This window comes from Lissotriton vulgaris, chromosome 5 (genome assembly GCF_964263255.1).
Source record: "Lissotriton vulgaris chromosome 5, aLisVul1.2, whole genome shotgun sequence".
Lineage (NCBI taxonomy): Eukaryota > Metazoa > Chordata > Amphibia > Caudata > Salamandridae > Lissotriton > Lissotriton vulgaris.
In genome coordinates, this window is record NC_141693.1 from 1,249,463,716 (window position 1) to 1,249,490,890 (window position 27,175).

The window sequence follows — 27,175 nt, forward strand, 5'->3', positions numbered from 1 at the left end:
CCATGCTCTGCATTGAACCCTATTTCAACACAGGTGAAGATTTTTAGGAAGTGGAAGACGGATCACTTGTGATTATTAACATGCTCATGTGACTGTTGTTACACCATACTATACTGAAGAGATCATCTATGGCTCAAGACTGAAGGGCACATGGAACAGGGGATCTTCTGAGATGTAAATATTGAAGACAATATCATTAAAGGTGTTTGAACTCCTCCAACAAAAGGGCTAAGTTAGATAACATCCTCTGCGAAGAGCACTATGACATGATATCTATCTAAGAAATACACATCAAATGCTCCAATGAGCTCCATAATGGGGTTGCCCTTTTTTCACAGGTTTCTAATTATCAATCCTGTGACTAGTAAGAGGAACAAAGAGGAAGGTTTGTAATAGCCACATGACAAATCTCTGGTATGCGAGTCTCAATCGCAACCATCTATGTTCCAAATACTGATCAACATAGCTTCCTTGTACCCTGCCTCGACATTCTGGTGGGCTTCGCAGAGGGCAGGATTGTGCTACTGGGAGACTTACATTTGGTGTGGGACATGAGGAGAGATAAATAAGAGACACAGACAACATAATCTGGCATCTTCTCCAAAACTCTAAAATGATGAGTGCACAATGAAGACTAGAGAGATTAGACATTATTTTCCTATGTTCATTTCATATGCTCCAGAATTGACTATGCCCTGGTGAGCAATGTGTGGATGATATGAATCTATGAATCCATAATACACCTGATAATTTTAAATCATGCTCCAATGATACTCTCTTTTAATTAGGATCCACACATCCCTGGGATGGAGAGAATAATATTAGATTTTTTTACTACTTCAAGATCCGGGTCTAAGAGCCTAGCTACAAAATGATATAACTCAATGATACTGGGGAGGTGAACAGCTCTTTTATATGGGGTGCATTCAAAACTGGAATCTGTAGCACTTACAAGGGTATAACAGCAAATTTGAAGAAATTAGGACAAAAAGAAAATGATTTCCTGAAAGATCAGCTTCTTAAAGCAGAGCAGAACTGCCTCTGATGCATATTCACATCTTCAAAGGGAAAGCCTAACAATGTAGTTACAAGCAAAGCAGAGTTACTGGTATATAGGAGAAATACAATCCACCACAGGTCTGGTGTTCACTGTGGAGGAGAAAAAAATGGAGATCTTTCACAAACTAAAGTGCTTTTAGGCTTTAACTCCAAAGACCCACTTTCTGAAGGAGAGCAAACCGCTTATCAGGAAATGGGACTCCTTCCTAGCTTAACCCCTGAACAGCGAGATATACTTGAAGCCCCTACTACGAAGCCAGAAGTCCTAACTGCTATCAAATCCCTTAAACCACACAAGGTGATGTGCCCAAGCTGCTTCCCTAGCAACTTTTAGAAAAACTGTTTCCCCACCCAATGCCTCCTCCTGAATGGACCCTTAAATTTAACTGTAGCAAAGGGCAGAGTAACCCCTCAAGACCAATATTTCCCTGATACTAAAACAAGGCAAAACATTCTAAATCCTAGGCCTCTGATAGGCATAACACATTACTTAACATGGATGCAAAACTGGCTACTAACATTCTCACAACCAGACTCCTCCCAGACTTAATACCCTTTGACTAATTTGAGTATATCTAAAATCAGCAAACAAATTGCAGAAATGTTTTCTGCCACTCAATCCCGTGTTTTTTCACTTTCTAACTACTCGGTTTTGGACTGTCACTGAGAGAAAATCTCACTAACTGAATCTCACTCATGCTAAATTCTGAGGAAATGGAATGAGAGTGCTGACTGTCAGTGTCCGCCTTTTAAGGTAAGGCTTCTGCTAAGCCACTGGGTAAGAAACTCTTGCTGATTTAACATGAACACGTGAGCACAGGGGTGTGCACAAATGTGCAGGCTAAATGTGTGATACTACCATCTAGCTCACCCTGGTATTCGTGCACAGGTGGCCTAATGCAGGAGGGGCCTTTCAGGGATTGGTGCTGAACTGGTATAGGCCTTATAATGGGATTGGGCATGCATAGTGTTGGTCTGTAGTGCTTTAGTGGAAAGGCTTTGTGCTCAATGCATTAAACATTATGGGTATAATGTGTGCCACTGCACTTTTTGGGCCATACCTAAGCCTAGAGATACCAGTCAAGAATAAAGCTTAAGATAAACCTGTACACCGAGTGCAACTCCTGTGTCACTTTTGTATCTGTACTCCTAATACACTTAGAGAATTGTCACATTTCCCATGATCAGCTCATATTCTATCAAATTGTCCCCAATACTGGGACAAGTTAATTACTCCACTGGCCAGCAGGAGGATCAAATGCCTCCCCACACAATAGAGCCATAAACAGTGCCTGGCAACTGTCCTGGGATAGGAAGGGATGGGGAGGAAATTGGCATATGTTAATTAACTCTTCATACTGCATCTGGCCTGAGCAAGCACAACCCTACAGAAACAAAAGAGGAAGGCCAGACCTCAGAAACCAAACACAGGAGGGGCTCCTGTTTGAAGTTTAGCAGAAAGGGGGAAGGCAGAGCGTCCCCAGGAAGGCCATTTCACAGATTATTTGAAGTTGTCATCTTTCAGTGTCCTGTGGAGGAGGGTTGGGGTAGGGGTTGAGTGATGATATGGCACCCTTCGACTGGGTAGAGTTGCCTTCCTTCCAAACTGTACCACCCCTACCTAAGACTAGTGCACAAGAGAGAGGTACTTGAGAAGCCACTGGAACTTGGGTTGCGATGCCAGAATAGTCACAAGTTGGAAGGAAGAAGACCCCCTGAATCTCTCCAAGGGTGGACTTTGGGACTCCGTTGCTTCAGCTGGCACTCAACACTAGGTTGAGTCTCTCCAGGACCAGTGGTAATGACCTGCTGGGAGACCCTGGAGGGTTCCCCTGGGACCTCTGTGGATTGGCCACAGACTTCGCTGCTGACACACATGAGCCCTGGAAGATGGCCAAAGCCATGGGGCCTGGGAGTGCGGCAGGTAGGGTGTTCTGCTTGTTGGCTGTGGAGGGCTTGTGGAAGACGCCCCCTCAAGCAGAGCAGAGCATCAGGAATGTAGGCACAGGCCAAGTCTGGTGAATGGAGCATTAAAAATTAAGCTCCACAAAGAAAATTCTAGGCCAGGATGCTTGCAGATAAATGCTGGTCACAAGACCAAAATAAAGACAATTGTCCCTGTGGGGCTGGGCAAGCCCTCCAAGTAAGCCTAGTTACCTTGGGGGGCTCAGAGGGAAATAAAGTATGTGGAGCTTATCTACCTGCAGATTACTTGAATTTCCCCGGGGAGGACCAAGCTCCCAGGGGTCCGGGCATCCTCAATAATTACATTTTAATGGGGAGAGAGAGTGCATTGGGCCCACTCCCTGAGATCTTCCATGGCCTGAGGACCTCGTTCCCCAGGGCCCTTTAGAATTTCAGTTGTCCCGCAGGAAACCTTCATTCTAAGGCAGGAGCACCAAGAATTGAGCATCACTGCCCTCCGGATCCATTGATCTAAGAGCACGCGGAAGCCACAATAGGGGGAGGAAGAGGAATGGCTGGATCCCTTGCTGGCCACTGCAGTCAAGCCAGAAGCAAGATAGCTTGCAGAGCTGCCGGGGCCTTCAGACTCTCTCCAAACCACCAATGGAAATGTTCCCTGTGGGTGCCCCAATTGGGACCAGGGAACCTGCAAGGAAAAATGCTCTTGGTGCGAGGCCACATTAAAATAGAAAAAAAGCATCTATAAGCCCCAGCAAAGCCGCTAATAGACTATGCATGTGGGCTCACCTCAAAAGTCCCTGTAGTGGCCTAAAAATTAATTAACTTAGTGTTCCTTGTGGGGCCTGAAATTGTTGATATGGGCACCACCAATGGTTTAGAGTGACTTTGGGAGGTGCCTGAGATGCAGCAGTCCACCCCAGGGAGAATAAATGTAAGCCACGTGTTCCAGGTGGTAATATTGATGCCCTCAGGAGCAGTTGTTCCTATTCTCATTACAGATTTGTGCATTTGTAAATTCATGTGTAATATTAAATAGTGTAATGGTTAATTAAGTATTTTTTCCTTTTTATATGAAAAGGCACTGACCAAACAAAGGTTTATTTAGTATTCTTGTTGCATACCAGTGAACCGGGTCACTAGCTCACACCACCACCCCTGAGTAGGCCTTGGACTGATCTGCTTCACTATCCTGAGATAAACAAGTGCTACAATGGGCACTTGGCTCCCATTAAAGAGAAAGTTTCAGTCTCATTTGTTATGAAGGACTCCCCTCCTTTGAAACAAATAAGCTAATTTCTTACACAAATGACAACATTTAATACAATGTCCACCTGGTCGAAAAAAAGCCAGAAAAAAGTCTATACATGAAGTACTAATTGCACATGATGCAGAAAAGATATTTAACTGGGTGGACTGGTATTTTCTCACCACTTGATTACATATCACAGGGTTTGAGCTGGGTTTCATTTCAAACCGGTCCACGGAAGCTTGTTTCCGGTCCAGGGAAGACATGGCTTGGCAGTTCGGGCTTGACTGTTCCCATGAGGCACAGGGTCAGACTGATTTGCATATAGCCATGTCTGAACTGGGGTGGCAGAGTGGGCTAAAGAACGGTGATGGATTAAACCCAGATCTTTTGACTGGGTGTGAGTGTTTGATTGATTCAGATGCTCCGTCCTTCACCACCCCCTTTTGTACCGGGTTTCATTTCAATGGTCATTAAGAGGCTCCTACCTCCTAAATATCCCTGAATGGCAGACTATTGTGTCCTTTAAGGCTAAGGAGAGGTCCTCACCGGGGCTGCCTTCTTTCCTCACTGCTTTTCACCCTCAGTATCAAACCCTTTGCAGCCCACATTAGAGTGGATGAATCTCTTGAAATAATTTAATTTGGCATTTTGCAGATGTCATTCTTCTAACTGTGAGATCACCAGCCACATTTGTCCTGTGAATGCAAGCCCAACTGTCTGAATTTAAAAAGGTTGCATGTTTTATCTTTAAGATCATTTGCTCGAATCAAACATCTTGAACCTGACCCAGACCCCTGAGGAGGCAGAAACACTGAGGTCCAGGAAGCCCTTGCATTGTAAAACCTGATCCATTAAATATCTTGGTGTCCATATCACCCTGAATCCATCTAACCTCTTTAGATGTAATTGCTCATCTCTTTTAGGTACTCTTAGACATTAATCTCCATGGTGGTCACCCCCTTTTCTCTGGTCACCCCGTTTTTCCTCTTGTGGCTGAGTAGGATGCACATCAGCTATATGAATGTAATTCCCAGGGTACTGTATCTCTATCAAACGCTGCCTATTTTTGTCAGTTGGAACCTTTTCACCAACCTTAAGAAAATGCTCCTGAATTTAATTGGGAAGAAGAATCACTCCACTTGGCTTATACAATATTGTGCTAGCCTAAGCAGAAGTGTCGAATGCCTCTCCTGGACTTCCCAATGCACGAAAGGACAGCCCAATTGAGAGAACTTTCATGGAAAGGGGCGACCACTCGGTCCCCCCGAACGTATGGTAGGGGCCCCGGATCCCCCCGGGAAACCATTTTGGGTGGGGGGCGTGTCACGGCTGGTGTGCCCGAAGTGGCGTAGCCGGGGCGCGCCTTTTCCCGCCCAGGAGGGGTTGTCCTAGACACCTACACCGTTGGCCACGCCCAGTAGGCATACCGGAGGAGGGTACACGCCCTCCCAAAGAGGAATAAAGAGAGCAGGAATCCGAAGAAGCGTCCTCTTGTTCCTGTGCTTGGAAGCTGCACCCACTCGTTGCACGTGAGCCCTCGACGGAACAAGGAGCAATTTTGAGAACTTGTAATTTTGTGTGTTTCTCTTTCAGCGACTTCGAGCCTAAGGGTCCAGGATTGTGTTGAGCAACGAGGATCACATATCCGTTAACAATGCCTGGCAAAAAGGCGGGAAAGAAGTCCGGGACTGATCAGATGCTTCGCATGCTGATAAAGGATATGGCGAGTATGAAAAAGCAGATGGCAGCGATGAACAATACCTGTAAACCGAAAAAGGTTATAGGCCCGGCATTGCCGGGAGTTGTCCCCACGGGGAGGGGTAAAAGGGCCAGGAATAGGACGGCAGGGGAGGAGGTCCCGGTTCCCGAGTTACCCCCGGCAAGCCCGGTCATTCCAGTCGAGGCCCCGGTACCGATCCTGGATGCGGGTCAACCGATTCCGGTTGTTGTTACGCCCGCCAGCGAGGAGGACATGCCTCCGGAATTAGCCGCCCAGTTGGCCGCATGGCTTGGCAAAAAGGGGGGTGCTATGGCACCGGGAGATATGGCCGAAGAGGCCAAGTTACTAATGCAGCAGTTGCGGCAGTCGCGAGATGCCGCGAAGGCGATTGTCCCTCTTGTCCCCCCACAGGTGACCTCGGAAGGACCGGCAGCTGGCGTCGGAAAAACAGCGGGAACAGCAACGGAGCCGGGTAAGCAGGCATTGCCATTGGCAAGGGAAGCGTCTTTGCCCCCAAGACGAGAGAAGGTGGTCCAACATATACCGTTGGCCACGAAAGAATTGATATGGGCTGATAAGTATGTGAATATGTTTTCTCTGCTGACTGACCATCGCGAGATGGAGTATGTTAAGACACAGAAGGATTTGTGGCACCCGAGTGTATGGCGAGCCAAAATTGCGGGATTCAGGGTTGATGAGACAATCTCAAATTGGGCCAAGGCCTTTGCGATGTTTCCTGCAATTATTGGGGAACGTAAGCCCGAGGTTTTGTCCGAATTGTCCTGCCATCAGGCACGAATAATGGATTTTTATGAAACGTATGAGGGCAATGAGTGGTTGGGTTACGATATGAAGTTTCGTAAGGCCAAGGAGTACGATTCATCTCTGACGTGGGATTGTCTCGACTCGATCTCTTGGCAGAAGCAGCTCCTGCCGGGCGCGACGAAGTCGTCCTCGCTTGGCGGGAATGGGTCGGGGCCTTCCCGCCATCAGCCTGCGGCGCCCTTTCGAGCGGGCCCCGCTGGCGACCACCAACCAAGGAATGGTGGGAATGGGGGTAAGAAAGGGGTCTGTTGAAATTTTTACAGGGGCAATTGCACAAGGCCACAAGGGACATGTAAGTTCAGACATGTGTGTGCAGGTTGAGGAAATTCTTCCCACCCCGAGAGTTCGTGCAGAGCCAAGAATGCGGATACAGGGGGTAGAGGAGGGGCCAAACAGGTCTGAGGGGGACTATTGTGTACCGCTACCTACCCCCGTTGATATCATGGCAATGACCCCCTGGCTAAACGAATACCCTGATCATGTCTCCACTGGGGTGTTGAGGAACGGCTTCTTATATGGTTTCCACATCCCGGCGGGGGATTTTCGTGGGGAACCACTTTGTAGAAACCAACTGTCGGCTCAGCATAATCCAGCGGTGGTTGAGAGGAAGATAGCAAAGGAGGTTGCCCTTGGCCGGGTTGCTGGCCCATATAGGCACCCGCCAGTAACTGATTTCATCTGTTCCCCGTTGGGAGTAGTCCCGAAGAAGGACCCGGGGGAATTTAGGCTGATCCATAACTGTCTTCTCCAAGGGGTCTTTCAGTGAACGATGCGATTGACCCAGGAGTTTGTTCGGTGCGGTACGCATCCTTCGATGATGCCGTCGCCATGTTGAATCGCCTGGGGCCCGGAGCGCTGATGGCGAAGTCAGATATCGAGTCAGCGTTCCGGTTGCTCCCGGTACACCCACGGGATCAGCGACTGTTAGGCTTTGTGTTCCAGGGCCATTACTACATGGATAGATGTATGCCAATGGGTTGCTCCATCTCTTGTGCTTATTTTGAGAAATTCAGCTGTTTTCTGGAATGGGCATTTACCAAAGCCACTGGCCATAGCCATGTTATGCATTACCTGGATGATTTTTTGTTCTTGGGGGCAGCCAGCGACACAAAATGTGCGCGGGCCTTACATGAATTTTGCACTCTCATGAAGAGGTTCGGGGTGCCATTGGCACCAGGTAAGACGATTGGGCCGTCTACTTCACTCGAGTTTCTTGGAATTGAGCTCGATTCTGTGGAGGGATGTTTCCGTTTGCCAGTAGGGAAAGTAGCGAAATTCAGGGCTTCCCTGGAACTGTGCATTAGCAAAGAGAAAGTTACTCTTCATCAGTTACAACAAGCAGTGGGCCAGCTTAACTTTGCCCTAAGAGTGATACCAATGGCCCGCCCCTTTTCCCCGCTCTATTGCACAAGCCATGGTTGGTCTCAAGGAAGGTCACCACCGCACAAGACTGTCGGCAGAGGTTCGCCAGGATATGCGCATCTGGTTGGCGTTCCTGGCGGACTTCAACGGTCGAGTGGTGTGGAACAAGCCGCCAGCGTCTTCGGACGAGCTGGGTTTGTGGACCGACTCGGCGGGGAGCGTGGGATTTGGCGCCATCTTTGGTAATCGATGGTCGGCGCAGACATGGCCGACGTGGTGGCACACCAGCGGTCTCACAGGTAACATTGGGTTTCTCGAGTTGTTCCCCATTTTAGTGGCTCTGAAGGCATGGCCGGATGAGTTCAGAGATCGCTCTGTGGTGTTTTGGTCCGATAATATGACTGTAGTTGAATGTATAAATAATCAGGCAGCACGCTGCAAGTGGATATTGAGATTACTGAAGGAAATTGTACTATTTAGCCTGAGACTGAACGTACAATTCAGGGCGAAGCATGTGCCAGGTGTACTGAACCAGGCGGCTGATGCACTCTCTCGTTCACACATGCAGGCTTTCAGGGGTTATCTACCTTCCGCGGACCTAGCGGCGGCACCATTCCCCGAAGCACTCTGGCTACTCGGTGCCCCGGATTACGAGACCTTGTCGCAGCAAGCTTAGCCCCCAGGAGAAGGAAGGCATACGAAGGAGCGTTTCGTTCCTATTGTGCATTTTTGGGTACAGCAGGGGGGGACAATTGGGGTCAGGAGGATTATGTCCTGAAGTTTCTAGTAGCACTGCACAGTGAAGGCCGATCAGCGGCAACGGCCAATAGGCACCGGGCCACCATTTCATTCATGGCGCAGGCGCATGGCATCAAGGACCCGACATCGTCCTTTTTGGTAAAGATAGCCCTTCGTGGTTGGCAACGCCTTGAGGGTCGTAGAGTGGACGAGAGGCGCCCGATTGGGTTAGAAAGGTTGTCCCTGCTAATGGCGATACTTCCCACGACATGTTCCTCCCAGTTCGGGGCAGTGCTGTTCCGGGCCGCTTTTGCATTAGCGTTCCATGGGGCTATGCGGGTGAGCGAGCTGGTTGCAAGAAATAAGAAAGATGTGGAGGGAGGTCTGTGTCGGGATCACATTCTGATTAAGGGTGATTCAATGGTAGTCACAATAACCAGGTCCAAGACCGACCAGAGTGCTATGGGAGACAGTGTTATTGTCCAGCGCATGCGAGGGTCCCCCATGTGCCCGGTGAAGTGCGTTGAGGAATATTTGGCGCGAAGGGCGGATACATGGGGGGGAAGCCTGCTGAGACACATTGACGCCACCTCACTGACGAGGTTTCAGTTTCAGAGGGTGCTAACAATGGCAATCGCAGCAGCGGGCTTGGACCCGGGTGATTTTGGGACCCATTCCTTTAGGATAGGGGCTGCTACAGAGGCTACAGCTGGGGGTCAGAGTGTTGAGAAGGTGAAACAACTGGGACGATGGTCCTCGAACTGTTATAAAAGGTATGTGCGGTTGCACATGTTGTGAAGCCAATGTCATGCACTCACGCTTCTTGTCTTCTGTTTGGTTTACAGTTTCGCGACTATGCTATGGGGGGCGGACTGTGCAGTCGACCCGGCGCCTGGGGATCAGCGGTCAGAGATCACCGGCTGAGGAGAGAGTGGTGTGGGTCGTGGGCCACTCATACGTGAGGCGGGCCGGGGACGTATTCAAAGCAGGTGACGTGACTCACGCAGCTGGGGAATACGGGTACAGGGTGACCTTCCACGGAAGGGGCGGGCTCTGTATTGACCAGTTTCAATGTTTTATTGAGGAACTGTTAGGGCGGCAGAGGTCACCGCCATCTGTAATCATAGTACATCTGGGGGGCAATGACTTGGTGACACTCGGTCGGCGAGTACTACTCGAGCGAGTTCTATCTGCTGTTAGCTGGCTGGCGAGAAGGATGCCGGGGTGCACGATAGCATGGTCCCACATGATTCCCAGGAAGGTGTGGCGGGGGGGCCTCTCTGTGTCAGCTCTGAACCATTCAGTGAAAAAGGTCAACAACAAACTTGGGAGGTTGTTTCGCTCTGCGCAGTTGCACTGTATTCCGCATGGATGTATTCGGGGGGATCGCATGTATCTCGATGATGGGGTCCATTTGTCCCGGGAGGGGAATGTCTTACTCATAGGAGACTTCATAGCATGGTTAAGGGGTTTGTAAAAGCATGACCTTTAGTAGGAGTTTGTGGGGGGGCCGGATAGCCGGTCAACTATCCGGCCTGTGGCGGTAAGGTCATGAACGGTGAGCAGTAATTTCAAGGTCCCTAGAGGGGGGGCGCCACCCACTACGGATGGGAGCGCCCGGGGGGAGGTGGCCATTGGCCCCTCACACGGGGAGGCGGCACCCACTAAGTATGGGTCGCCTAAGGGAAGACGGCCATAGGCCCCTTCCAGGGGAGGAGGCGGCTAAGATGCCCCTCCTACGAATTTCCCGGGGCCCGGATATCCGCGACGGCGGATGTGATAGACAGTGTGGGGTGGGAGGGGGGTCCACGCTACCTTCCAACAGACACCTCACACGAGTCCTCGGACGACCCTTAAGATGGCGTCGAGTTAAAATAGGGGGCCCCCACAAGACAAGGGAAATTCGAGTTGGCACAGAGGTACAGTCCTCTGCGCGCCCGCCCTCACATCGTGAGGGGGAGAGTTCTGGTAGTAGGGATCTGACACCGGTTGCGACCTTGCCGTTGGCCCGTAATGCTAGGATGTACAATTTTAATTTCGAAAGTATGCATTTGCAGGATGTTAGACTCGGCTAGGAAAACCTTTGTACTAGAGATTTGTTAAGGTTAGCCAAAGAACATGTCTTCATCGAAATGTAATAAATGAAAATTGTACATGATATGAAACTGTTATTTTAATGTTTTAATTTTGTTTCATATTTTAATAAATACGGCCGGGAGGGTGAATCCCTCCCGCCTTCCAAAAGTTCAGAACTGCGTCCGTCTTTCCATCCTTGGGGATTGTGTTGGGAGGGGGTGACAGGCATCCCGGCCATATGGAAAGGAGCGACCACTCGGTCCCCCCGAACGTATGGTAGGGGGCCCGGATCCCCCCGGGAAACCATTTTGGGCGGGGGACGTGTCACGGCTGGTATGCCCGAAGTGGCTTAGCCGGGGCGCGCCTTTTCCCGCCCAGGAGGGGTTGTCCTAGACACCTACACCGTTGGCCACGCCCAGTAGGCGTACCGGAGGAGGGTACACGCCCTCCCGAAGAGGAATAAAGAGAGCAGGAATCTGAAGAAGCGTCCTCTTGTTCCTGTGCTTGGAAGCTGCACCCACTCGTTGCACGTGAGCCCTCGATGGAACAAGGAGCAATTTTGACCCACCCACCAGCCCCTTATGGCAACGTTAGTACTGCAATAAAATGATTTGCTTTGATAACATATTTTTCCGTTGTATAGCGGTTGATAACAGGACAATGTTGGTACTGCAATAAAGTGATTTGCTTGATAACATCTTCGTACCTGGTTTAGCGAATGATAACGGTCTAAGTTTAATGATGTGATAAAATGTCTAGTAGTAGAGACAAATATTGCAAGGTACAGTATATTTTTCTCCCTTAGTACGTAAACAAATGTCGTATTTATTTTGGTCGGGCGGTAAGGTCATGATCGGTGAGCAGTAATTTCAAGGTCCCTAGATGGGGGGCGCCACCCACTACGGATGGGAGCGCCCGGGGGGAGGCGGCCATTGGCCCCTCACACGGGGAGGCGGCACCCACTAAGTATGGGTCGCCTACGGGAAGACGGCCATAGACCCCTTCCAGGGGAGGAGGCGGCTAAGATGCCCCTCCTACGAATTTCCCGGGGCCCGGATATCCGCGACGGCGGATGTGATAGACAGTGTGGGGTGGGAGGGGGGTCCACGCTACCTTCTAACAGACACCTCACACGAGTCCTCGGACGACCCTTAAGATGGCGTCGAGTTAAAATAGGGGGCCCCCGCAAGACAAGGGAAATTCGAGTTGGCACAGAGGTACAGTCCTCTGCGCGCCCGCCCTCACATCGTGAGGGGGAGAGTTCTGGTAGTAGGGATCTGACACCGGTTGCGACCTTGCCGTTGGCCCGTAATGCTAGGATGTACAATTTTAATTTCGAAAGTATGCATTTGCAGGATGTTAGACTCGGCTAGGAAAACCTTTGTACTAGAGATTTGTTAAGGTTAGCCAAAGAACATGTCTTCATCGAAATGTAATAAATGAAAATTGTACATGATATGAAACTGTTATTTTAATGTTTTAATTTTGTTTCATATTTTAATAAATACGGCCGGGAGGGTGACTCCCTCCCGCCTTCCAAAAGTTCAGAACTGCGTCCGTCTTCCCATCCTTGGGGATTGTGTTGGGAGGGGGTGACAGGCATCCCGGCCATATAATGGTTCCTAAGAGCTGCGGACACACTGTGACTAAGTGTTTATTGTGCAACGGTGAGCGAGACCCTCTGGATTTAAATGAAAACCCAGGAAAGACAGGCACCATAAAAGCATGTCTTAGTGCCCCCACAAATGCCACAATGGTGGTCTGGGACAGGCACCCCCTCTCAGACCCATATATGTTACAACCCTAACTTCATGTCCGAACTGTTGCCATGTGCATTTGATGCATAGCAACGTAGATTGCCTTACAATATCTGAACTTTTTTTGTGAGAACAGGATCATATTGTTTGAGGACTGAAAGCACCTTTTTGGTTTAGATGAAATAGAAAGATTTCATTATGCTACAGGGTGATGCATTCCACATTAAAAGCAAACTAACCCCATTCAAGAAGTTTGTAAAAACAACCACCGGATCGAAAGGAGTTATCTCAACCCTGCATGAACTCTTAGTAGAAGTAAACCCTCTGACAACCAGTGAAATGGGCTGCTATCTTTGGGACACAGGTATAAAAAGCTCAATTGACCTACTTCTGGTGAGATATAAAACAAAACTCCAGTTGTACTTTGGGCGGGAATGCACACTATAGGGTATTCCAAAGGTATCTTTGGTCAACTAAGCTGCACAAACTCTATCTGTCTGCTAGTGCCCTCACTGATCTCTTTGAGTGCATTCACCATATTTGGTGGCACTGCCCCTGTATTAAACATGTTTCGGTGGAGGTACTAGGCGGTACAAAAGGGTGTGGTGATGGACGGAGCATCTGAACCAATCAAACACTCCCACCCAGCCAGCAGACCTGGGTTTAATCCATCACCGTTCTTTAGCCCACTCTACCACCCCAGTTCAGACATGGCCATATGCAAATCAGTCTGACCCTGTGCCTCATGGGAACAGTCCAGCCCGAACTGCCAAACCATGCCTTCACTAGACCAGAAACAAGCTTCCGAGGACCGGTTTCTGGTATTTCAGCCGTCTTCAACCCGGCTTGCTTGAATCCAGTGGCAAAGTGAGCAAGGGACTCGCGTCTGAGCATACCCTGTCATATTATGGCGAACAAAGCGGTAATAAAGGGTGTGGTGATGGACGGAGCATCTGAACCAATCAAACACTCCCACCCAGTCAACAGATCTGGGTTTAATCCATCACCGTTCTTTAGCCCACTCTGCCACTCCAGTTCAGACATGGCCATATGCAAATCAGTCTGACCCTGTGCCTCATGGGAACAGTCCAGCCCGAACTGTCTGTGGGGTTTCTACTGACCAGCTGCTCAATGGATCTGGACTGGAGAAACCTAAGTGCGCATGTGTTTGTTGGTCGACCTGAAACGATCAGCCAAAATACATATGCACACGTAAGGATTGCAGACAGTACACCTCTTCCCCCTACCATGCCTCGACCCTGCCCCTCCCTACATCACAGGCTCAGAGCCTGCAATAAAAAAGAAAACAATGCTAAAACATCGTTTCATTTTTCATTTACTGGCTCTTTGCCAGACAGTGGGGTGACGCCCCTCCACCATTGCTGGACCCCCGCAGTTATCCATGACAGATTTTAGCAGGTCAAACCTGCTGAAATTCTGCGGGCAAAAAATAAAAAGCTAAATAAAAATACAGAATGCAGTGAGTTGAATATAGATGTTGCATGATGTGCCTCATTTTCAATGGCAGATCTTTGAACAGGAGTTATGCACGATACCTGGAAAATCTGGAAAAGCCCAGCCATCGGTAAGGTGTTCTTGCCCCCACGCCCTAAACACACACACACACACACAATGTAGATGATATCAAACATCCCAATGCCCAAGGATTACTAAGAGAAAAGAGGAAATATTCACATGCAGAAAAAGGCCAAAAACTATTAATGAATTTGTGTAAACGGAAAAGAAAACAGAACTAAAGCAATCAAGTTGTGCGCCAAGAATGTTGTAGTAAACATTCTATTGTTCATCAGAACACAAATAAAATGAATGTAAATTTGGTGGGATAATGACGTCAATAGTTAGATGCTGTTATATCTGTGTTGCGATCCCACCTACTCATGTGTTTTTCTCAATATCTCCTTTTTAGGTCTCGCCTGTCGATGCGCATGCGCATCGAGCAAGCGAGACTATGGGGGCTTATCCACTCTTTATCCACTGCAAGGAATCGTGGCGATTCCTTGCAGTGCCCGTGACTTTTAAGCTCAATGCGCATGCGCATTGAGCTTAAAAGCGCGTGCACGTCCGTCTTGTTTTACCCGCTCCACCCCCTCCCCTTCCCGCCGTGTCGCATTTCTCCTCCCCCCTCCCCTCTCTTCCCTCCGTCTTGTTTGTTTATTTTACCTGCTCCGCCCCCTCCCCTTCCCGCCGTGTCGCATTTCTCCTCCCCCCTCCCCTCTCTTCCCTCCATCTTGTTTGTTTATTTTACCCGCTCCGCCCCCTCTCCTGCCCGCCATGTCGCATTTTTTTTTAAATCCCCACTTCCCCCCTTTTTGGTTTGGTGTGGGGAATTGTGGCTTGATCTTGTAGGAGATTTCCACCAAATAAATAGGATTGCATCCTTTAAATTCCCCTACCAGGGCCAAAAAACCTCAAAGTCACCATGGAGACTCTAAGAAAAATCACTATTTTTGGAGCCGATTCTCAGGATGTTTTAAGACCATTCCGGACCATTACGGGAACTCATGGGGATGTTGGAATCTAGAATTTATTGGGAATGCCGTAATTTCAACACCTCGTCATAAAGCAAGACAACAGACAGGCGTACAATAACTTTTATAAAAGAAACACTTCTCTAGCTCTGCCCTTTATTATTTTGCCAGTTTTACGGATCCCTATTTGATGATCTGATCCACCTTTGATCATTTCTGCTTGTGAAATATTATTAAATATTTATCGGATTTAAATTTGGTTTGGATTATGAAGCTCTTTCTGTATTTTTGCCTGTCCTTTTTGTAAACAGACACACGTCACAAGCATTTTTCCCTCAGAGGATTACTAAACCAAGAAGGATTTTGAAATGAGAGTGAAGGTAGAGGTTGTGGACGCTATTTTCAGCTCAGGGTCCTTTGCGATTGCAGCGGTTGTCTGCTGTTGCCTGTGTCTGTAATCAAGCTCTCTATTGGCTCGTGCTACCGGCTGCCAGGCTACGCTTGGCCTCTGGTTGTTGCTGGTGTTGGATGCAGCGTGAGGATTACGTTTCACCATCTAACTCCTGGTCGTTATCTCTCTTCTTGTATCTCCGGTCTTCAACCCAAGCTGCTACTAATAAGTTTCACAAAATTTGGGACTGTTTCCTTCATTCTTCATTTTACATATGCTTGTTTAGTGTAGTACACATGCTTACGCAGGATTAGTACTTGGCACCATTGCTCTAATTAGTATTTATTTTGCCTTGCATTATGTTGTAGTTGTTTGCTGGTTTCTTTAATATGTGTGAAATGTAGCCCTGGTTCTGTGTGTTTTTCTGCGCTTTGTTTATTTTACCCGCTCCGCCCCCTCCCCTGCCCGCCGTGTCGCATTTCTTTTTAAATCCCCACTTCCCCCCTACCCCCCAGCAATGCCAACACTGACGCCGTGCTCTGCTGCTTGTTTTTTTCTTCCTCACTTCTAGCTGCTGCAATTCCAGTCCAGCAGCCTGGGCGACGGAGGGAGGATTTGCAAGCAGAGCTGCTCCCATTTGCAATCAATTTCCGTAGAATTTGCCAATGATTTAAATGCTTACTTTTTTCCGCATTTTTGTTAGCACAGAGCTGTGGCATTATCGAACCGCCGTCGATCTCTTTCTGCTTACTGAATTTGCCAATGATTTAAATGCTTATTTTTTCCGCATTTTTGTTAGCACAGAGCTGTGGCATTATCGAACCGGCGTCGATCTCTTTCTGCTTACTCAACAAGGCGCACTGTTGACAAACACTGATGAGCCAACTGGTTTAACGAGGATAGCGATGTTGGCCACCCCTCACCCTCACTCACCCTCACCCTCACCCTCACTCACCCTCAACCCCTCACCCTCACTCACCCTCAACCCCTCACCCTCACTCACCCTCACTCACCCTCACTCACCCTCAACCCCTCACCCTCACTCACCCTCACTCACCCTCAACCCCTCACTCACCCTCAACCCCTCACCCTCCCTCACCCTCACCCTCCCTCACCCTCACTCACCCTCACCCTCACTCACCCTCACTCACCCTCAACCCCTCACCCTCACTCACCCTCACCCTCACTCACCCTCACTCACCCTCACCCTCACTCACACTCACCCTCACCCTCACACAGTGCAATAGTTCTCAGACCATTTCAGTTAGAGCTTTTAGAAATGTTTATGGCTTTTTTTATTTGTAATACTTTAGCATTGGCTACAGGAAACAAAAATGCTAAACATTTACAAAAAAAACCCATAAACAATTCTAAAAGCACTAACTCTAATGGTGCGAGACCTATTGCATTTCCAATGCTTGTTTCCCTTATGTGTGGGCAGGCTCATCACTGCAGTGCAGCAAATGTATATGAGATAATATCGCCTGTTGCACCGGGGTAACCCTTCATATGGTTTAGGAAGGTCTGCAGATCAGCTTAGAGCATTTGTCTTGTTTTTATTATACACTGGTTTACCTTCATATTTTCGTCATGAGTCATAGGTCACCCTTATAACCATAAACTATAATTAGAAGAGAGAATTATTGGTAAAGAATTATTGGCTAACACTCCTGCTTACGCCAATTTAGCTTACATTGAAACGTATATTTTATTAGAAGCAAACCAAACTAAATGCACACCATAATCCATGGGTGCTATAAATGGATTCCTATCAGAAAAGCAGATAAGGATACACAATTAAATATTGGTTGCACACTTTTACTTTATGCTTTTAGAGTTAGTCGAGAGGTTCTCAAGTTAAGTCAAGAAGATTTTCCCACGTTCTTATAGTAATTCGAAATATTGGTCACAGTCCATAACTCAATACCATTTATTACATTCATGGTAACGGTTTGTAGCTCAATAGAATTAAAAACGCCAACAACAGTCAAGACGTGTCTCACCCAAGGGATTTATGTAAAAAGAAAAGTAAACCTTTCAATGCTACAACGGTAAAACATATGCAGATAAGAAACCATAATTATTATTGGTAAAAGGTTGATACCAATGCTTTTCAGAGCTGAATGCTACTATGCAACAGTTTAAAGGTATCCACATGAACTGAAATTTTAACCAATGTGAGTGAATATAATCCTTAATTCAAAAAGTGTGAATGTTTGTAAATGGAAGGCAGTGGAGAAATCCTTAATCCAAGGCCTCGACAGTTTCTTTAAAGCAAAAGACATGCAATGGTATATATGATATGAGTGTACGTGCATCTAAACATGCCAAGACAATATATTTTCAAAAATAATTGTAGGTGACAGAGATAATCACAAATATGGGATCTCATGTAATCCATTTCCTTTGAATCTACATCTCAATGTGCCTATTCCATACAGACTGTTCTTACTAAACAGTCTTTATATCCTTCATTTTTCTAGCTTACACACCAAAAGTCACAGAGTGTTGCCTGACACACCCGCCACTTGCTCATATATTTTCAGCAAGGTGCTGGTAAATGTGTGACCAAATATGTGTCCTCTTCTGCACTAACCACTGACTAAAGACTGAAAGAGAACCATGATATAATGTAAGTCTGCCGGTGAAAGAATGCAAATAGTTATATTTAAAGACACAAAAATCATAGTGTCTAGGCTGAATTATGATAATAGGAAATCTTAATGAGGTAGAACTTACTCAGATGTAAAAAAAATTAATGTGGAGTTAATAACTGGTTTAGTGGGGTCTCGATCTGACTGTCGTATGTCTGAATAAATTGCAGTGAATCAGTAAATCAATCAATCAATCAGCATTTGTATAGTGCAACACTGTCACCAAATGGGTTATCTGGGTGCTGATGGTGCCATGTCTCAGTGGAAAAGCAAGGCCTTGAGTATATTTCTGAAGTCCGCCAGGGAGGGAGCTGTACGGAGGTGGAGAGAAAGGTACTGGCGGCGATGTAGGAGAAGGAGAGGTCTCTGCTTCGGCTGCGACGGATGCAGGGCTGTGTGAGCAAGGGCTAGTGAGGCGGAGTGCAGGTGTCTTGCAAGCAGATGGAAGTTCAGTCGATGGTTGATATAGGATGGTCCTTGATTGTGTATAGCTTTGTAAGTGTGTGTGAGGCTCTTAAACTGCCATCTCTTCTGGATGGGAAGCCAGCAAAGGTTTCTGAGGTGGGGATACTGTGGGTCTGTTTGGGAGGACCAGGATGAGTCTGGCTGTGGTATTCTGTATAGTCTATGGCAGCGACGGCTCGTGGAGGGAGTTACGGTGGGGCAGGAGGGCGGGGAGGGGGAGGGGCAGGGTGGAGGTTGCTAAAAACCGGCATATGGATAATTGCAGGTAAGTAAACAATTTAATTAATCAAACGAATTTCGTAGCTCGCACTGCATTGCATTTTGCGATGCAAGGCGCACTACGAAATTCGTTTGATTAATTAAATTGTTTACTTACCTGCAATTATCCATATGCCGGTTTTTAGCAACCTCCACCCTGCCCCTCCCCCTCCCCGCCCTCCTGCCCCACCGTAACTCCCTCCACGAGCCGTCGCTGGTCTATGGTCTTCTGAGGAGCTCAATGAAAATTCCGGCATAGAGGGCTTGCGTAGTCAAGGCGGCTTCGGACGAGGGCTTGTGTGATGGTCTTTCTCGTGTTGATAGGGATCCATCTGAAGATTCTGCGGAGCATGCATAGGGTGTGGAAGCAAGAGGCGACTTTGATGGCTTGTCGTTTCATAGTCAGTTGTCAGTTGAGGATGATGCCAAGGTTGCATGCATGGTCTGTCGGTGTGGGTGTTAGTCTGAGTTCTGCTGTCTATCAGCTGTTATCCCATACAGAGGAGTTCTTCCCGAAGATCAGGACTTCTGTTTTGTGGAGTTGAGATTGATGCAGTTGCATATCATCCAATTGGCTATGTTGGTCATGGCCATGCAGACGTTGATTTTGGTGCTGGCAGGGTCCTCGGTGAGTGAGAGGACTAGTAGTTTGGGTAGGGCAGCAGGGAGATTGGATGGTAATTTTTTAGGTCACTGGGGTAGACAGAGGGATTCTTTTGGAGGGGTTTGCCTCTGCCTGTTTCCATCTGTCCAGGAAGGTTGTTGTGGGGATGGAGGTGTTGAGGATGCTCGTGAGTTCTGTGCTGAATGAGTTGGTCCCAAGGTTGAAGATATGGTGGGGGCAGGAGTCGATGGGCACACCTGAGTGGATGGACAAAATGATGGCTGTGGTGGCCTGAGTGGTGAGCAGACACCAGGTGGTTATCGCCTGGCTATTGTTCGCTAGTTGGTTGAGGTTATCGAGGCTGAGAGTCGTTGATTGGCAGTCGAAGTTGTTGTAGATGGTGGCCATCTAGCTGTGGAAGTAGTCTGAGAGGGTTTCGCAGAGTCCTTGGGAGGGGTGGATGGTGCTCTTTGTGGCTCTCTGGTTGGAAAATGTGTTGACTATTTTAAAAAGCTCCTTTATGTAGTTGGAAAAGTGTCTATACGGACAGTGATGGCTGCTCTCTGATCTTACTTCATGCGCAGGTGGTAGTTACAGATGACTGCTTAAAGGGCGGCTCTGTTGGAGGGGTCCTTAGTGACGTCCAACGCCTCTCGAGTCTGTAGCAGTTGCACTTGGTGGTTCTGAGCTCTGGGGTGCACCAATTGGCTTCTTTGGAGGTTTTGTTGGATTTTGCTGGTTTCATCAGGATGACTGTCGGCGCAATCAGTGATCCATGTAGAGATGTTCTGGAAAGTCTTATCAAGGTCTGAAGTTTCCGGTTGTTTGGGGCTAAGGACCTATGTCCATTGAGTCTTGGTTACCTTTCCTCAGCTGCGGTGGGTGGGACTGTGGTGCTTGGTGATGGTGTGGTGGGCATCGGAGATGTTGAGGTTAGCAATGGCGTGGTCAATCCAGGTGAGCTCTGTGGGGTAGGTGAATTTGATTTTGTAGCTGAAGATGTGTAGTGTGTGTTTCCGGCTTTGTGCGTGGGCTTGGTGGCCAGTTCGGTGAGGTCATTGTTGTTAAGGTTCTCCAGGAGGGTGATGGAGTTTACAAAGTGATAGTAACATCTGAAAGGTGAAAATTGACTGTGAGGCAAAACATGGAAATTAGATTAAAATGTAGTGATAAGGGAAACTGATTGAGTGCAAGACGGCAAAGTCCCTATGTGGAAGTACCGAAGCCATGGAGAGTTTCGTGTTGTAAAGGTAAATAGGTGCTACCAGCCATGCAAAATATGTCAATGGTAAGAAACCTTGTTTGGTAGGTGACTAAAATGGGCATGATAAGGTAATATGTTGCAGATCCGTGATTACCTGTGAGTCAAAGTAAAAGACGGGAGCAGCCTGACTTTGTTCATTATTGCAGCATTATTCCAGTATTGAAAAAGTCCCTTGATTGTTGTTACCGGGAACGCAAAAGTTATTCAGATGTGAATCATGACCATTGTTTTAATTGCTATGTGAACTCGTGAACTGCTAAACTTACTTTAAAACATACGACAAACATGGGCAACCAATATTTAGTTGTCCAGTCATAAACTATAATTAGAACATTGGAATGTTGAGCGCTCCATTGAAGTCAATGGAGTAACTCCAGGTTTATAATAACTGGTATGAGCCAATGTTTGTCTTTATGTTTCTCATTTTTTAATTTAGAACAGTTGTTAGACCTGGCATCTTTGGTGTGGTTTCCCCCCTAACTTTTTCTGTCAACCCTGCTTATTTGCTGACTTCGTTTTGCTGGCATTAGGACTCTGCACATGTTACCACCTCACCAGTGCTAAAGTGCTTGTGCTCCCTCCTTCACACCTGAATTGGCTTATCCCCAACTGCATACTTAATTTACCTGTAAGTCCCTATTAGAATAGCATTACCTGTGACCAGGTCCAGTAAATTAAATGCTACTTGTGGGCCTGCAGCGCTAATTGTGCCTCCCACTGAAGTAGCCCTTTAAACATGTCTCAGGTCTGCCATTGCAGCCTGTGTGTGCAGTTTTAAAACTGCAATTTTAACCATGTTGGAATATTTGTTAAAATATTTGTAGAGCGCATGGATGCCCCAGCAACATGGCGTCCCAGCTCTAGAAGTGCACGTAAGTGTTTCAGGTGGGAATGCAGGACTGACATCTAAGAGAAGTAATTTTCACATTTGCTGAACTTCTGTGTTTTGTTTCACTGGGTTAATGCTTCCAGGTTGGGTTTTGTTTCAATATATATATATGTACAATGATGGAGTTTAATCCCATTTGTATGCCAAAGAATGCTAGGAAAATGCTATTCACAACAGGTATCCAAATATTCAAGCATTCTAACCTTTCTCAGTTCAATACAATATTGATAGCCTTATGATGTGTAGGTCTTTGCAAGGCCACTATCTGACTGTTGTTCTGGGACTGCCATTAATTCAAGATTCACTTGCACCACAGCAGAGAAGCTACAGACTCTTAAAGTGTGGTTCTTTTGTCAGAACTCCAAACAACCTCCCGGGCATGTGACTGCTGGGGACACTTTTTTAGAATGGGTGTCATTTCCTGTGTGGTTTTGTGCATAACATATTAAGTTTGAACTGTTAGTTAAGTCTTCCCACATTCATTAGATGAGTAGGTTTTCTGGGTGTTCTCAGATGTTTTACGTAGGGATGATGAAATACAAAATACTTTCCCACATTCTTTGCACCTTTCTGATCTGCCCGTGTGCATTTTCGGATGGCGCATTTGGTTTGACGATTTATAAAAGCCCTTTCTACATTCACTGCATTTGTAAGGTTTATCTCCAGTGTGTATTCGCTGATGATATGTCAGCAATGACAACAGAACAAAGCTCTTTGCACATTAACTGCATGTGTAGTTTTTTCTCCTGTGTGTTTTTTCTGATGATAGTTTAGCTCTGCCGACCCAATAAAGCTCTTCCCACATACAAATTTTTTGCCAGGTCCAACCTTGCTTTTTAATACATGTAAGTCACCCCTAGGGTAGGCCCTGAACAGCCCAGGGAGCAGGGATCAGTGTATTTAAAAAGTTGGACATGTACTTTTAAGCTTTACATATCCTGGTAGGGAAAGACTTGATTTTCAATACTGCAAGGCATACCTCTCCCATAGGATAATATTGGAGTTAGCTTAATACATTTAATAAGCTCTAACCTCAAAATAGGAACATGTATCCGTTCATATTTTTAAATTTTTTTTATTGTAATAAATAATCCTCTCTTATGGTAAAGTCGGATTTTAAATTAGAAATTTGAAAATGCCACTTTTAAAAAGTTGACATTTTCTTGCCTTAACCATTCAGTGCCTGCAGCCTGCCTCTGGGTCACATGACTGAGTGTAGCTGAGAGTTTGACTTTATGTATTCCACCTAGACAGCCACACTCAATAGGTTAGCTTAGGTGTGCCTGGATGGGCCATCACTGGCAGGATGGGAAGGCAGAGCTGGGGATGGCCCTATTTACACTTGAATAGATTGTCTTGCCTCCACACAAAGGGCTGCATACTCCCTCTAGTTAGTCTGGAACCAGGATAGTGGAGGCAGGAAACCTCTGCACTTCAAAGGAAAACCTCTAGAAGCATTTCCCGCTTCAAAAAAGGCACCTGGTTTAAATATTGAACCTCAGACACCAACTCTTGAGTACATTTTTGGACATGTAGAGACCCTGCCAGGAAGAAGGATTGATGTGTTGCTGAAATGAATGAGACTCTGCTGGACTGCTGCTGCGCTGGACTACTACCTTACTGGACTGCTGTCTTGCTGGATGTTTGCCCTCCTGCCTGAGACAGAGGGTTTGGACTTACACCTTAACCCAGAACTCTGAGAGTGAATCCAAGGGCTAGTCTGCTTGCCTCCTGTTCAGAGTCACGGGGACATAACAGGCTCCCAACTGCGTGAACCAGCACCCAGATCTAGCTGGACTAAGCCTCTGACCACAAAGTGGTGCCTTTCAGGTCCTGGAGACTTGGAGTTGCCTCAGTGGAACTGAAATTGAAGTTAGTGGGCTCTTCCCGACTGCGACAGGCCCATTGTCACCAAAACCTTGTTTCTTGCACAGTCTGCCAACCCGAAGTTCTGTCAACCCAACCCTTAGCACTACAGCACAGACCTCTCATTGAGAACACCATTAGGATGCTCTGGCAAGATCGCCTGCGGCTACGACAGGATCTTCGCGCTGCAGCAATGACTGTCCATGAAGCCAGGCCTGCTGTTTGCGCTATATTAACGAGCTAACGTCCATCGGCAACGCTTCACTGGTCCTCGCAGCCCCCTCCACCGTGAACGGGACTCTGCGCTGGACTGAGAAGATAACTTCTTTGGGTCTAACCTGGTCTCTGTATCTGACTCACAATACATCGCTGCCGGCCTGAACTTATGATTTTCTCTTGCATAACCAGATAGTCGTGAGTGGCATGTTGAGCTTTTGTTGTTTTGGTCTTGATTTATTTATTAAATGTTGCTCTGTTTTTCTAAATTGGCGTGAGATTTTTCTTGTGTTGTGTTTTCACTTGATTAAAGTTTGTAATGATGCATAAATACTTTATACATTGCCTCTAAGTTACGCCTGACTGCTCTGTGCCAACCTATCAGAAGGTTGAGCAGAAGCTAATCTGGGGTTTGCTTGTGACTACACCTTGACAAGGATTGTGATTGCTGTTTGAGTAGGGTTTTATCCCCCTCAATTAGTAACCTAATTTCTTATAACATTCCACCCTTAGTGGGAGGAAGGTTCTAACGGCCTTATAGTCCTGCCTTGTGCTATACTTGTTTATTAAAGGGCCTTTAACAACTGGTATAGCTCTTGGCAATGTGCTATATTAAGTCATTTCTTTACCTCTCACTCAACCCTGAGTAGCCCCTACCTGACAGGCTAGACTACCTTCATGTATCTCCGTGACTCGACAGCCTCTCCTTTCCCTCTTGTTTTGCACCCTCTATCCTTGCTCTCTTCAGCACCAGCACCCAACAACCGCTGCAGTTCACTGCCAGATCTGACCCAACTCCCTTCTTGCCTTGTACTCCTGAGGCCATTCCTCAGCACCTGCTCACCGTTGTGTCAGTGCCATTCTGACTTCATGTCATGTCTAGTCACTTTGACCTCAAAGAGGTTACAATGGGAAGAGTTGGATGCAAGTGGGCCTTGTTTATGTTCATTGACTCAGGTACGTCAAAGCTCGAGAGTACAGTGCAATATAAATATGAGATATCATGTCAACATGGTACAGTGAACAAAGCATCAAAAGAACTGTATCAGTGACTGAGCTCCCCAAAATCATATCCCCCCACAAGTCTGTGTTACATTTAGTGGCAAGACTATGTGGGGGAAGCAAATATTCAATCACATCACTAGCATTAGATGGGAATGTACATAAAATTGGCTTGCATCATTTTCAAGACCTTGATTCAACTTAAATTTCCACCATAACTCACTTTATTCGTAATATCTGGAGGAAAGAATCAACTAAAAGTTAAAGGTAATTTGAGAATAGAAACCTGAAATCTCAAGTTTCAACTAGCTCTATCCCAATCTTTTTCAGGAGTGCCCCTGATTCTGTGGAACTCTCTTTCTGCAGGATGTGAATGTCTTGAAAGTCTGCTTCAATTCAGTAGAAAAATGAAAACTCTTCTATTGATTCACCTCCTTGGCATCTAATCAGTAGCATCTTCTCCTCCAGTGCTTGTACAATTGTTTCTATCCCTTTGATCCTAATTAGGCACGGGACATAACTACAAGTAGTGTCATAATCCTCTTCCCGATTGTCCTCCTGTAACTTCTTCCTGCTCGTCTCTGTTTCTCTTCCGTTTAATTTAGTTTTCATTGCATTGTAAATTTAATCTAATTTCTGCATTAGTGTTATTATGTAGAGCATACTAAGACCCTTGTTTTGGTAGACCGACATCACATACAATTTAAAATAATAGTAAGATAAAGACATGGTGCTCTACATGCTGTTAAAAGCAGTAACACATACACACATTCTAACATTGACCCGCCCTACTTGAGGTAGTCACATTTTAGATCTTCATTGTAAGAATCTCACAAGAAAGGAGCTGTATACAACGTAAAGATTGATAGATGGGTAGGTACCCACAGGCGGGTATTTTCTAATGAGGACTTCTGAGTGGTATCATAGACAATGAAAGCAAAACAAGAGTTGTGTCTTCTGGCATTCAAAGCCCTGAGGTAAGAACACTATATACTATTCTAGGTTGAGTGTGCCCCCCCCCCCCCACCTATCCCACCATGAACCTTCCACCAACTTATCCCATGGGGCAGTATGAAGGAGTTATGAGGAACATAATTTGCTCATCACGCCTTCTCATAATGCTATCACTGGTCCACCTCACTCCCAACACCTCTGTAAATATAAAGAATACACGTTTACTCAGTAGGGCATATTGGCACTGAATAAACAATTCATTGCGACCTGCCAGCCTTCTGCACCTGCCTCAGCAACTCATCCGGTTCTCCTACAAGTTAATTGAGAGCACCTGGTTCCTTGCCCGTCTGTGCTTTCTTACTGCTCGCTCCCAGAGCTCACTGCCCCTTTTGCCCTATAAAGAGCGTGACTGGCCATTCACCTTGCTTGGCAGTGCCACTATTAGAGCAGCTGCTGTTGCCATGCTTGGCAGAGGTCCCTGTGCTGCACAGGGCTGTGCTGATCCGCAAGAGATGGGGGAGGGTGCAGATGATGATACTGTATCGTCGACCTTCATTCCGCGCTTCTATCAGGAGACTCGCGACCAGAGGGAGGGTGGGGGGGGGAGAGATTGACAAGACGGCAGACCACTACCCATCATTCCAACACCTCCTTCAGGTCCACCTCTTTCTATGGAGATCAGAATCAGACTTTCAAGAATTTCAATGGTGTCTCTGAAGACACCGAGAGAGGAGCAAAAAGACATTGGGATCATGAGAAGACATCAGGAGATGCACTTAGAGACATACAAAACGTGGACCAATCAAACATGCTGGTCCCCGTAATTTTCTGTAACATAAATCATATACCGAAGACCTCTCAATCGCTCATAAACTTGTTGCCTGTAAAGGTGGCATCCAAAATCCATAATGAAATGTACCAAGACATACACACACACAGTTAACTCCAGATTATGAACACTTACATTTCCTCACTGAAAGTAGGTTGACCCCTGTGATGAACCGTCCATCAAGTTATAGGTTTTAAGTCAGTCAGCCCAATTCTCCGCACTCAAAGTTTGTTAGATAAGACAACCGACACACGGGGAGATAATTTAAGTGATTTTCCCATCCGATTTTGCGGAAAGGTAAGTGGGTTTGCCTGTAATAGGAAACATGACTCTTGGTTCCATAGGTGACACATTAACCGCCAGACCCCATTCCTTCCTGTAAAAATGCAAGTCAAGTTAGCGGGCCTGCCATTCCTAACTCCACGGTTACCTGTTGAGCAACTCTTGGGTTAAAGGTGCCTTCTTCACCCCTGGCCGAGCAGGCACCGAATGAGAGCTTCTTAAAAACGATTCTGTCAGAGATGAACGGAAAAAAACACCCCAATGCTACTGGCGAGACAAATAAAAATGAAAAGGAAATTA

At 46.8% G+C, this 27,175-nt stretch overlaps 1 protein-coding gene across 2 annotated transcripts in view; it reads right to left on the bottom strand.

Annotated features, from left to right (window-relative positions):
• CD53 (CD53 molecule) overlaps positions 1–27,175 on the bottom strand; it is a 197,128-nt gene that overhangs the window by 146,096 nt on the left and 23,857 nt on the right. The window contains exon 1 of one of the 2 annotated variants that reach the window (XM_086923093.1): positions 27,024–27,168. The exons of the other annotated variant lie outside the window; for it this stretch is intronic. The gene's annotated coding sequence lies outside the window, so the exon portion shown is untranslated. Of the gene's footprint in view, positions 1–27,023; positions 27,169–27,175 lie in introns of those variants that run through there. 2 annotated transcript variants of the gene reach the window in all.